Here is a 12964-nt window from a genome sequence, read left to right on the forward strand (position 1 = left end):
CAATGGGAGACCATGGCATGGTGGGGGGAAGGGGAGATTATTTCTTGTTTCTTTCTTTGCAGAAGATTTTCTGGCGCTAGTTCATCACTGAAATCCTGTGTCCCTCTGCTATTCTCTATTTGCCATTTCTCTTCCTTTGGCCATCAATCATATCTCAAAATTGAACCTTTTAACCTGGTTCTGTGTGGTGGCTTTTCTTCCCATAGGGTTACTTAAGTCTCAAGTAATTTATTTCCAATGCACCCTTTGTCAGAAATAATTAAAGAATGCATTCTACCACAAAAAGGAAACATAATCATAGTTTACTAGATGGCTCAACTGTGAATAGCACTTACCTAGCTGCAATAAGGTACTCAAATACTGACCACCATGGATTCTGTTGAGAGGACAGGAGATAGGAAAAGTACGAGACAGAGGGCGAAAGAGACAAAACCTCATCTTCCACAGCAGGATGTCAACAGATAGTCACCCAAACGAAAAAAATCAAGTAGTCGTCACACAGTACATACTACTTGGTCACAGAAGTAAATACCTCCATCAGCTAAAATATATTAAACTAATATAGTTAACTGTCTAGGGGAGGAAAAACAGGGGTAGGGTGGGCGAATGGGATAGTATAGGGCTTTTTGTTTGCTTTATTTTGTGTTTTTGTTTTTTGGGGGGTTTTTGGGTTTTCATTTTCACTTGCTCTTAGCCGAAAGACTGAGAAGCATTGGGGTTTTTGTTTTCTTAAGAGACACAGTCCTGCTATGAGGCCCAGGCTGGAGTGTGGTGGCTATTCACAGGCATGATCATATCACACTGTGGCTTCAAACTCCCGGGCTCAAGGGATCCTCCTGCCCCTCCCAAGTAGTTGGGACTACAGATGTAGAACACCCTGCCTGGATTTTTGTTTTCAACTGTAAAATACCATAGATTTTTCTAAGCAAGGGCATGACCTGATCAAATTTAGGTTTTACAAAATTGTTACCTGGGTGCAGAGTATGTTAAAAGACCCCTCGGGTGATTCTGATGGGCAGGTTCAGGGCCCGCCAGTCTGACTGATGCCCTTTTTGTGACTATCTGTGTTAAGTGTGTGACCATCAAAGGGTATTAAACCCAGAAGACTCGATTTGACATCAGCGTTTCCTTCTATAAATGAGGTTGTGCTGCCAGGAATGATGCATGACTGGCTGACATCCAACCACCAACAAGCCTATTCATCAAAGATGCATTGAAACTAAACACAAAGCCGGTCCCCGCCCCCGCCCCCCATCCCCGTAAGAAAAAGCCCACCTAGTTGTTACCATTCCACTGAGGGTCACAGCTACTTGGGTAACAGGTCCCAAAGGTACTGAGGTATGAGAGGCCACAGACCAAAATCTTTCCTATCCCCAGCATTACAGCCCTAATATTCCTTGGTCCTCACCCCCACCTCTCAGTCCCTAGTGATGTGACAGGGCCTGGCCACAGTCATACTCCTAGCCACAGTGACTGTTCTGTGAGCAGGGGCGATAGACGTGACCCATCACAACCAATGAGACTTCATTTTGGGACCTTTCTGAAACTGTCAGAGGAACTTTCTTCCACTGAGATGTTTAAGAGGATGGAATGAAAGCCTACAGCAGACAGCAGCCATCTTGGCACTATGAGGGGAGAGCCTGACAGAGAAGAAAGAAGGGAAGGAGACCCCTAGGAGGTGCCAGTGGCACTTGGAGCCTCTGGACCCAGCAACGCCTTACAACCTACCCCTATACTCCTCTTCCCTGAGCCAAGACAGGCCCCCTTCCACTATCATTCTATTTTGTTCAAGCTAGCTAAAATTGTATTGCTGTCACTTGTAGTTGAATTAAGCTTTAAACATGCGATTGAAAGATACACCTTATGGAAGCCATATTAACATAGGAAAGCAAGGGCCAACCAACCCACATTCTTTTTTTTTTTTTTTTTTTTTTTTTTTTTTTGAGATGGAATCTGCTCTGTCGCCCAGACTGGAGTGCAGTGGCCAGATCTCAGCTCACTGCAAGCTCCGCCTCCCGGGTTCACGCCATTCTCCTGCCTCAGCCTCCCGAGTAGCTAGGACTACAGGCACCCGCCACCTTGCCGGGCTAGTTTTTTGTATTTTTTAGTAGAGACGGGTTTTACCATGTTAGCCAGGATGGTCTCGATCTCCTGACCTCGTGATCCGCCCATCTCGGTCTCCCAAAGTGCTGGGATTACAGGCGTGAGCCACTGCGCCCGGCCCCAACCCACATTCTGTAGCATGGCAAAGCACTGTAATTAAATACAGTTTGCTGGAGGGCTTCTGCCCCTGACAATAAATCCATGTGTATAAGGAGCAGAGTCTGTAGAATTTAGTTCAACCTAGCTTTTATGAAGCATTTCTTTAGATACATCTTAAAGCTACCTTGCCACAATTGGACTTGGGCTTTTTGTCTTGTTTCTTAGTTAAAGAAAAGACTTGACCGTGATTCTTTGTCTCCTGCAATTACAAGCAAATGTGTTTTCCAAGATCAAAGTGGGGGTGGCTTCGGGAATGTCCAGAGAGGAGAGTAAGCTGACTGCTTTCCCTGCAGGAAATGAGCCATGGAGAGGAATGGCTCAAAAGTACAAGCTTATCTGAGAGAGCGAGCAGATCTTCCACCAGTCAAGAAAAAGAATCCATTTACCATCCCAGGGCTGTTTACCAGGGGAATTTTTAGATCAGCACTTGAAAGAGTTCTCCAACAGTTTCCTCTGCTTGGAGGAGGCCTCAGCTCTTCAAATCTGAAAAGTGTGTTTCATCCATTAGGTGACTCAGACTGAAGGTAATTTATTCAAGCAAAGAATTGCTAGGGGTGGCAGAGTCTCCCTGTTTGACTGTGTCAGTGTGTCAGACACACAGCCCTGTGTCAGATAAGAGCTCAAGCTAAACCACACCGCCAGCACCAGTATACACTGGAAGCAGCATGCAGGTTGAACATGCAGCACACAGGATGAGTCCCTGTTTTCTGGCCAATCGCTCACCTGCTCACCTCAATTACCTTGCCTGGAAACTGAGAATCATGGCTTTTCCTCTTCACAGGTGTCCCCAGAATTAAGTGAGATAAAGATGGGATGGTGGTGTTTAAAAAATAACTGTCCTACATGTTAGAGACAACACCATACTTCAAAAGATCCTTACTAATGCCATTTACAAGTATACCACTTTCACTTGGCAGAGAGACACACAACAACCCTGTAAAACAGGCTCAGCCAGAATTTCCATCCCGAGTTTACAGATAAGAAAACTAGAGGCCAGGTGCGGTGGCTCACTCCTGTAATCCCAGCACTTTGGGAGGCTGCAGGCACATCACCTAAGGTCAGGAGTTCGAGACCAGCCTGGCCAACATGGCAAAACCCCATCTCTACTAAAAACACAAAAATTACTCGGGCATGGTGGGTGCCTGTAATCCCAGCTACTTGGGAGCCTGAGGCAGGAGAATTGCTTGAACCCAGGAGGTAGAGTTTGCAGTGAGCTGAGATCACGCCACTGCACTCCAGCCTGGTGACAGACACTCTGTCTCAAAAAAAGAAAAACAAAAGAAAACTGGAGCCCTGGAGTTCCAGGTGACCTAATCTCTTTGCATAAGGTCACAGGACTAGTAAGTGTCAAGTGTTAGATGAAAGCAGACATCTTCAGTACTTTTTGTTCTTTGTTTTTTGAGACAGGATCCCTCTCTGTTACCCAAGCTGGATGCAGTGTCGCAATCACGGCTCACTGCAGCCTCCACCTCCTGGGCTCAAGCAATGCCCCTATCTCAGCCTCCCAAGTCGCTGGGACTACAGGCATGTACGACCACACCTGGCTAATTTTTAAATTTTTTGTAGAGATGAGGTCTCACTGTGTTGCCCAGGTTGGTCTCAGACTCCTGGGCTCAAGCAATTCTCCTGCCTCGGCCTCCCAAACTGTTGTGATTACAGGCGTGAGCCACTGCGACCGGCCATCTTCAGTCTTCTAGTCCAGTGTGCCAGTCACTTCACCAGTGGTTCTCAGAGTGTGGTCTGGGGAAACCACTGGTGGGGGTGGGGCACCTGGAAACCTTTTCAAGGAGTCTGCAAGATGGAAGCCATTTTCATTAATAAAGACTTGCCATTTTCACTGTCATTCTCTTATGAGTGTTCAGTAGAGTTTTCCAGAAGCTACCTGACAGGTGGCACAGCAAGAAATGACATGAAATGCAGAAGGAGGTGAGAGAATCAGCTCTTCTATTAAAGCCAGACATTAAAGAGACTTGTGAAAGTACGTAAAACAATTACTCTTTCGTTGAATTTTTTGTTTGGAAAAATAGTCCTTTTTCATAAAATATATTATTTTTGTTAACATATAATAGGTTGATTGTCATTTTAATGAATATAGACCTTTGAAATAAATGTCTTTTGATTTCTATATGGCGAATATTAATACTATCCACAAAAATGAAGCTCTCTGGGGTACTCAATGATTACCAAGAACGTGAAGGGGGACCTGTAGCCAAAAAGTTTCCAGTGTGCTGCATGCACCTGCCCTCGGGCCTGCTCTACATAGACCCCTCTCGAACCAAAGACAAGAGTGTACGTTCAATAAGAATGAAGCAGTTGTTCCTTCTCAGATCTTGTTTAAATGCTTCTGATTCTGTCAGGGAGAAAGACTCCATTAGGTACCACAATGTCTTCAGTACCTGCATACATTTGCTAATCTCTTTCTTAAAGAAAAGGGAAGCTAATCCAGGTTCAGAGCCTTCCATAAAGAGGGGAATCTGCTAGAATTTGATAAGGAGAACTATAAATCCACCGGAAACAACATAACATTACTCTGAAAGTCATAAGCTGTACCCTGACAAGGTGGGCACTCCCTATGTATATATTATTCTTTAAAAAAACACCTGCTTAAAAAATGTATTTTCCTTTGATGGTTTTCCATGTATAGTAAGGATATTTCCTTTTCAAACTGAAGTAGGGCTGGGCGCAGTGGCTCACGCCTGTAATCCCAGCACTTTGGGTGGCCAGGGCGGGTGGATCACCTGAGGTCAGAAGTTTAAGACCAGGCTGGCCAACATGGTGAAAGCCCGTCTCTACTAAAAATACAAAAAAAAAATACAAAAAAAAAAAAAAAAAAGCCAGGCGTGGTGGCGGGCACCTGTAATCCCAGCTGCTCGTGAGGCTGAAGCAGGAGAATCGTTTGAACCTGGGAAGCAGAGGCTGCAGTGAGCTGAGATCATGCCATTGCACTCCAGCCTAGGCAACAAGAGTGAAACTCCATCTCAAAAAAAAAAAAAACCTAAAGTAAAAACATGAACCAATTTAAAAGACAACATGGAATAAATAGCACACGCAGTCCTAGAATATGGCAAAAATGATGGCAGCAGCAGCAGAATAACTGGAGTTAGGGAAATCCAGCCTTAGAACAATGGGAAAGTCTCCATTAGCAGGAACATACTAGAATTCTATGATAAAAGGCACTATGAAAACATCTGACTTACTGGCCAGTAGTAAAGGTACCTGAAATGTTCCATTCACTATCACTTTTAACGGCAAAACCACAATTACTTTTGCACCAACCTAATACAAATCATGCTTTCTTTTCACCCATCCAATCTATTCTCTAAGAGCACTTGTGGCAGCTACTAGAACACACAAAGAAACCACTTTAAGTAGCGCTTGGGTGAAAAGGGAGCAAGTGCTCTCCAGCACTGGCTGATGGAACTTCTGCGATGATGACATGTGCTACATCTGTGCCATCCAACACAGAAGCCACGGCCACTTGTGGCCAAGCAAACACTCAAAATGTGGCTGGCGCAACTAAGTGTTGTATTCTATTTAACTTCAAGGGGCCAGGCGCGGTGGCTTACACCTGTAATCCCAGCACTTTGGGAGGCCACAGTGGGAGGATCTCCTGAGTCCAGGAGTTTGAGACCAGGCTGGGCAACACAACGAAACCCCATCTCAACTAAAAATACATAAATGAACCTGGTGTGGCAGTGCATGCCTAGAGTCCCAACTACACGGGAGGCTGAGGCAGGGGGACTGCTTGACCCCAGGTGGTCAAGGCTGCAGTGAGCCAGGATCGTGCCACTGCACTCCAGCCTGGGTGACAGAGTGAGACACTATCTCAAAAAATAAAAACTTAATTAACTTAGTGATTTTTTTTAAAATTGTTTTCTGGGATGGAGTCTCACTCTGTCACCAGGGCTAGAGCGCAGTGGCGCGATCTCGACTCACTGCAACCTCCGCCTCCCAGGTTCAATAGACTTAATGATAATTTAAACAGCTGCGTGTGGCTAGTGGCTACCCTACTGCAACAGCACAGGCCTAGCCCTAGACCGTTCTCTGCTTTGAGAGATCCTGCCACGCTTTCTGGGGGCCTCAGGATGCCTTCCCTCCTGCCTCTGTCTGGTTTTTCTTCTTAGTCCCAGCTCCCGCTGTAAGGGGCTTTCATAGCCCTGAGAACCAGAGCAAGCTGATTCTACCTTAAGAATTCTGCAGCAGAGACAGAAGCACAAAGACTGTACCAGGGCAGAGTGGGGGCCCAAGGGAGCCAAACCAGAAAGGCCGAGGCAGGAGGGTACAGGAGCCAGGAAGAAGCAGAGGTAGAGAGCAGGGGTACGGATGAAGACCACCAGGGAGCTGGAGCCAGCCACAACCCTCCTGCTCACACCACAGGCCCAATTCCACAGCAGTCGGTGTCATCCAACTAGAAGACCCAGGTGAAACAGCCCCAAGGTGACACATACAAATGGAATAGGAAGAACACTAGGATTTTCAAGTTGGGGAGAACTTCGAGATCACTGCTGGAAACCAGGGACCTAATTCCCCTTCCCGAGTCCTTTTCTCTTCCCATCTCAGGCCCTGATCAACTTCAGCAGTAGGGGCCCCTTAGCGTGTCGGCCAGACCTGCTACTTCCTTCTGTGAGGACTTGCCACCGTGTTTCCAATACAAGACTCCCCTCTCAGTAATCAGAACAGAGGAAACCAGAGGAGGGAGAGACAGACAAAAACAGAGGTGAGAGACAGACAAAAACAGAGGTGAGAGACAGACAAAAACAGAGGTTCGAGAGACAGAGAAAAACAGAGGTGAGAGACAGAGAAAAACAGAGGTGAGAGACAGAGAAAAACAGAGGTGAGAGACAGACAAAAACAGAGGTGAGAGACAGACAAAAACAGAGGTGAGAGACAGACAAAAACAGAGGTGAGAGACAGACAAAAATAGAGGTGAGAGACAGAGAAAAGCAAATGTGGAGAGAACCATGAGGTGGCATGGGAGGGGCAGTGAGAGGTGACCTGGGCTCCTGATTCCAATCCTGTGACAACACACTCATATGATGTATCAATCAAACAAGACACTTTTGAGAATAAGGAGAGGCACTATTAATAACTGTGCTGGGACCACAGGCATCCACCAAGACTGCCAGGGCCAACTGAGACATGTGGTTTCCCTGTGCATCAGAGCCAGTGACACTTCCCCTCCCTTGAGTTCCATGAGACTCCTACAACCTTTCAGAAAATCCTCCCTTTAATGTAAGCTATTTGAGTGGGTTGTGGAATAAAACACAGGATAGTCTAACCCCAGCTTGGGCATCACCCAGCTCCAGACCCTCTGGGCAAGCCCTGTGCATTCAACGACTTTGACAAGGCCAGATCCTATTTCTTCACTCCAACCCTTTCCAAGGCATCACACTGCCTGTCCTTATCTGAACCATCAAGAGGTTCCTTTCACTAAGAGGACAGAGACGAAGAAAATATAGGGGTCATCATGGTTTTCTCCTTCCAGTTTCCCTCCTCTGAGGTTAACAAGGGTCTTGGACCCTTTTAAGGCCTAAGTAGAACCAATTCCCTCCTAGACAGAAAGGGTCTGGTTTAGAGCCCTGATCTAACTATAAAATGTTTCTAAACAAGCAGGTGAGCACCCAGTTCCACCTCCCAGAACATCGCAGGCCTCCTTTCAATCCTTGGCCTCCTTTCAAACCAAAGGGAAGTGCTGCCATTTGGAGGCTGAGTTGAGACAAATGGCTCTTTAACTTTTTAGTTTAAAATAATTTCAAACTTGAATAAAATGAGGGTAAGATGCAGACGCCATGCCCCTTTACCCTGGAATATTTTGGGTGCATATTTCCTAAAGATGAGGCCATCCACTTACATAACCAGAGTACAATAATCAAAGTCAGAAAATTAACATTGTTACAATGCTATTAATCTGGTCTACAAGTTTCTCCAAATTGCATCAAGTGTCCCACCAATGTCTTTTATAATAAAGGGCAAAAATTGTTTTCCTGGTCCAAGATCCAATTTAAGAGTCACACATGGCATTTTGTTATCTAACATTCTTTCATCTGGAACAGTGCTCCAGTCTTTGTCTTTCATAGCCTCGATTTTTAAATAGTATGAGCCAGATATTTTGTAGAACGTCATTTGGAAAAGACTCCCTTTTTTTTTCTTTTTTTTTGAGACAGAGTCTCACTTTGTCACCCAGGCTAGAGTACAGTGGTGCGATCTCGGCTCACTACAACCTCCGCCTCCCAGGTTCAAGTGGTTCTCCTGTCTCAGCCTCCTGAATAGCTGGGATTACAGGCACCCACCACCACGACTGGCTAATTTTTGTATTTTTAGTAGAGATGGGGTTTCACCAAGTTGGTCAGGCTGGTCTCAAACTCCTGACCTCGTGATCTGCCAGCCTCGGTCTCCCAAAGTGCTGAGATTACAGGTGTGAACCACCATGCCCAGCCAAGACTTGCTCTCAATTCATCTTTTTTGTTGATGTTACTTAGGCACCAGAATGGAATTGAACCAATTACCAAAAAATGTTTAAAATAGCCCAAGGTAGATCCTTTTGGAGTTCGTAAGTGTGCTGATTGGGTGTTCACGTGCACGTGTCAGATATGCCATCTTCGAATTTTGTTATGATATGATGTGAGCACATTACTCATCTGATATGAAATGGGAAAAAAAAATAGCCCAAGGTACAAATCTCCACGAACAAAGGAAAAAACTCATGAGCCCTTTAAACATGCAAGCAAGCACAGGGGTCAGTACTCCAAGGCCCGGGAGGATGGACCAAAGCTACATGACAACCCTGCATGCACGTAAGCAAGGAAGCTCTCATGCACACAGCTAGAAAGACTGGTGGAACCCCAGTAATTTTTCATTTATGGCCAAACACATGTTCTTAAATCCACAGGATTCTTTGAGTAAGAGGACACAGAAATGCTGAAACAGCAGTGTTTTACCGAATTCAACCACAAAAGCACTATTTCCATGTTGACGCCAGGAGGCTTCACATATTTCCTCAACTGCAAGACCCACCAGGTTCTTCAAAAATTCACAATCATTAGATTTCAGACAGATTACACCATTGATGTGCATGTTTACTGGGGCTGATGTGTCAACCACCACCCAAGCTGTTATGAAATACAAGGTCCACTTTATAATTAGCACAAGTCTTAGAATCAGGGCGATATGGTGAGTTCACGGCCCCGCCTCGGAGAGCTCTGGAGAACAGTTAGTGTAGCCTACACAGGAATCACACATCCACCCACCACAGCATTCCAGGCAGGCTGGCTGGCTGGCTGACTTCTGCTGGCTTTTAGATAACCTCCTCCTGCCTTCAGCTAATCAAAACGTTAAGAAAGGAGAGCACAGGATGCAAAAGAGCCAAAGTCAAAGTCGACGGCTGTAACTTTAGAGACACAGGAGAAACGACCAGAAGGAACAGCTAAAAACATCATTTCATCAGAATAGAACTAGGGGTGCGGGGGAGTGAGGTAGAGGACTTTCATTTTGCATTATAACTTATCAGGGACTCTTTTAAAAAAACTATGTCCAAGTATCGTTTCAACAAAAATGAAATTTTAAGTCTATGACAGCATAGATTGACTACAGAGCTTTTGTATTTCCCCAACTGTCAAGACCGAAGGTGGTTCATAATTTATTCAACATGTGGCTAGATCAGAATGGAGATCCCAGTCAAACAATATCGGGGCTGGAAAAAAGTTTGCCCATCTTTTAGTTTAGATGCTCCCATTTCACTGATGAAGTGACTGAAATCTCAGGAGATAAAGATCCTCTCCCAAGGATCTATACCTGATTAATATCAAGGCGAAGATTGAAAACCTGGTCCCCTAAATCCTAGACTCTAGCATTCTTTCATCTATGCAGCCTCAGTGGGGATCTCAGAATATGCATCCGCTATGCCTCCAAACACAAACTACTTAAGGGCATGGGCTTCAGCCTCAGATTCCTGGATTCATTATACATCCTGGCTCCACCACTCCTTGGCTGTGTGACCTGGGAGAACTGACTTATTCACTCAGTGCCTCCCTTTCTCATCAACATTCTGAAGGACTGTCGTGAGAATGAATAGGATAAAATATAGAAGCCACTTAGCACAAAACTTAGCATATAATAGCCTTTCACAAAATAGTGGTTATTTTTACTTAAGTGCCATTATTTAATAAATGGCTAAGGGGCTGGAGGAGGAAAGGACCAACATTTGTTGGCCATATATGCCCGGCACCATGCCGGACGCTTTACAAACATCACCATATTTAACCCTTAACAGCCCTGGTAAGATCCGTATTGCCCTTCACATTTTGGAAGGAAATTAAACCCAGATAAGCTAATATAACTTACCAAGACTGTACAGCACATTAAGAGGCAGAGAATTCAAATCCAGCGCTGAGCTCTAAAGCCCACACTTTCCACCATCATATGCTATGGAGCTATGTAGTTTAGTTTCTATCAGCTCCAAGAAAAAAGTTTTCCTATGCATTTTTTTAAGACAGAGTCTCGCTTTGTCACCCAGGCTAGAGTGCAGTGGCGTGACCTTGGCTCACTACAACCTCCGCCTCCCAGGTTCAAATGATTCTGTGCCTCAGCCTCCCAGGTAGCTGGAATTACAGGCATGCACTACAATACCTGGCTACTACTTTTTCTTTTTTGTATTTTAGTAGAGATAGGGTTTCATCATGTTGGCCAAGCTAGTCCTGAACTCCTGGCCTCAAGAGATCTGCTGGCCCTGCCCTGGCCTCCCAAAGTACTGGGATTACAGAAGTGAGCCACTGCACCCAGCCTCCTATGCTTTTTTTGACCCTAAGTTTCACAACATTGAAGTGTGGTTTTAACAAGTTCCAAGTGGGGAAGTAGATGTAATTTCTATCAAATAAGTGCAATACCAGGACTCTTTCCCCAGAGAAGACCCAGCAAAACCAGTGGCAGGGAAAGAAAACAGCATATCTATCTGGAATTGCCCAAGGGGCTTTAGAACCCTACCACCCTGAATTATAAAGCGTCTGTCTAATTATTGTAGTACCTCTGGCTCTGGGCTCCACTAATTTTTTCTAATAGACATTGAAGCCATGCCATAATTTTTTTCTCAGGCAAAATTTTTAAGAAATGGGCAAAGTGGCAAAGAATTTCCTATGGCAAGACCCACAGCTTTACTAAAAACTGTCCATCTTGCCTTTATCGTTGCTGGCTTGAGGTCACCGGGAATACTAACCAAAGTCCTTGCTTTGCTGGCTGGTTAACCATTAAAGCACCTCACGAAGACACTGAAACATGGTTGTTTATGAAGTCTCCCCACAGAAAGAAAGGGAGGAAAGGAAGAAAGTATATGTCCCACGGGCCTCAAAATAAGCCACTGTCTCTACATCACCATGAGAGTGGCAGTTTTCAAATATGGCCGACAATTCTTTAGCACTGCCCCAGGATCAAGAAGAATTAGAATCCAGGTGGGCTCATGACTGCTTGGACCAACAGATTAGAATAGAAGAGCTACTCTGGAGGTTCCAAGGCTTAGTCAGAAAAAGCCATGAAGCTCCCACCTGGTCATCTTAGGACACTCACTCTGGAAGGAGCCAGAAACCAAAAGGAAGCGAAAGTACCACACGAGAAAGGTCACACGTAGGCACGCTGGTTGCAACTCCAGCTGAGCTCTCAGCATAAGCTTTCAGAGCCAGCATCCTCTGTCAAACACAAGCGTAGGCCATCTCAGACATCCAACCAAGCCCTCAAATGACTACAACCCAGGCTGACATCTGACTGCACAAAACTCCTCAAGCAAGGACCGCCCAGCTGAGCCCTCTCAAAACCCTCTCCAAACTCCTAACCCACAGATCATAGGCAAAATAAAACAGTTGTTTTAAGCTATTAAGGCTTGGGATAATTAGGGAGAAACAGTAACCAGAACAATGAAGAAGAAGCACACCCCGTTTCTTCTTCCAATAAAGCCAAAAATCAAGTAAGAGAACATTAAATCTGTGGGCTTCAAATCTAGCAAAACGAAGCTGAATCCTTTCGCACGCTGGAAACAAAAGGGTGTGGTGAATGAAGACAACCAAACCCCATTCATCATGTTTTGGTTGGGTTTAATGCCAAACAATAAAAGATTTATATTAAGAGGGCTGAGCTGCAGTTATAATAAACAGCGGATATTCCTCTCATTGTCTCCCTGATAGCAGTTTCTTTCTGTCAGAACAAACACTAACATCTCTTAGATAATCCAGCAAAACACAGCAAAGGAAAAAAAAAATCAGGCAAGAATAGAACAAAATTTTTTCCATCTTCCTTTAAGGAAATGAAAGGGGCTGACTTGCCGAGCTCTCCAAGAGCTGCTTTGCAAATTCTGTGATACTCTTGGTTAAAATGCACTACAAAAAAGCAGTAGAGTCTTTAATGCTGGAAACATCTACGTGGCAATCGGCAGACTAAGTAACTCTCACAGAGAAAGGCTGGGCAAAGATACCTGGGCTGCCTGCCAAAGGATGAGGTTCAATAGATGTTTAATTCATCCAGCCAAAACACACACACACACACACACACACACACACACACACACAAAACACTATGTTAAAGTCCCTACAACAAATGCTGACAAAGAAAAATAACAGCACAAAATTAAAAGGCTACAGTCCACAGGGACCAGATCTCTGTCAACTTGGGGATTTGAAGATTCTCATTAACCACAGGGATAGCAACGAATCCATCAACCCCC

At 44.9% G+C, this 12964-nt stretch overlaps 1 protein-coding gene and 1 non-coding gene across 2 annotated transcripts in view; one reads left to right on the top strand and one right to left on the bottom strand.

Annotated features, from left to right (window-relative positions):
• SH3BP5 (SH3 domain binding protein 5) overlaps positions 1-12964 on the bottom strand; it is a 76804-nt gene that overhangs the window by 51875 nt on the left and 11965 nt on the right. The window lies entirely within an intron of this gene.
• LOC112619964 lies at positions 8798-8906 on the top strand. The gene has a single exon (XR_003118435.1). It is a non-coding gene; the product is annotated as a small nucleolar RNA U13 (small nucleolar RNA).

This window comes from Theropithecus gelada, chromosome 2 (assembly GCF_003255815.1).
Source record: "Theropithecus gelada isolate Dixy chromosome 2, Tgel_1.0, whole genome shotgun sequence".
NCBI lineage: Eukaryota > Metazoa > Chordata > Mammalia > Primates > Cercopithecidae > Theropithecus > Theropithecus gelada.